The sequence below is a fragment of the Alligator sinensis genome, unplaced genomic scaffold (assembly GCF_000455745.1).
Source record: "Alligator sinensis unplaced genomic scaffold, ASM45574v1 scaffold611_1, whole genome shotgun sequence".
Taxonomy (NCBI): Eukaryota; Metazoa; Chordata; order Crocodylia; family Alligatoridae; genus Alligator; species Alligator sinensis.
Window position 1 is genome coordinate 1368370 of NW_005842332.1, and position 495 is coordinate 1368864.

Genomic DNA, 495 nt, shown 5'->3' on the forward strand with positions numbered 1-495 from the left:
ATAATTGGGAGCATGTAAATGAATCCTCATTAGATGCCTCCCACGATGACATCCACAGAAAGGACTGGGGGATGGTGGCACCGAGCGCCGCAGCACCTCACTCCCAGGGCCCAGATGTCTACACGGCCCTGGGGCCCTGTTCGTAGAGCTTAACAGCAAACCCAAGCATCCCCTTCCCCAGATGGGTTCCTACCCCCTACGCTGCCTTTCTCTCAGACCCAGTCAATGTTTCATTCGAACAAGTCCAGGGGAGCAACTTCCATAGGAGGGAAGAAGAGCGCTACTGCACCCCATCCTATCTCCTCATGCACTGTGCCTTGGTGATTAGGTGAGAGATGTAGGCACAGATGCCCCCAAGTCCCAGATGGAAGAGAGACCCGGGTCTCTCTCACCCCGAGCCCAGGCAAAAGGACGCAGGGACCTCTCCTCCGCTGTTTAGACAGATGCCAAGCCATTCGGTTTGCTCTGAAAAGCCCGGCGGGCAGGGGGAAGAAT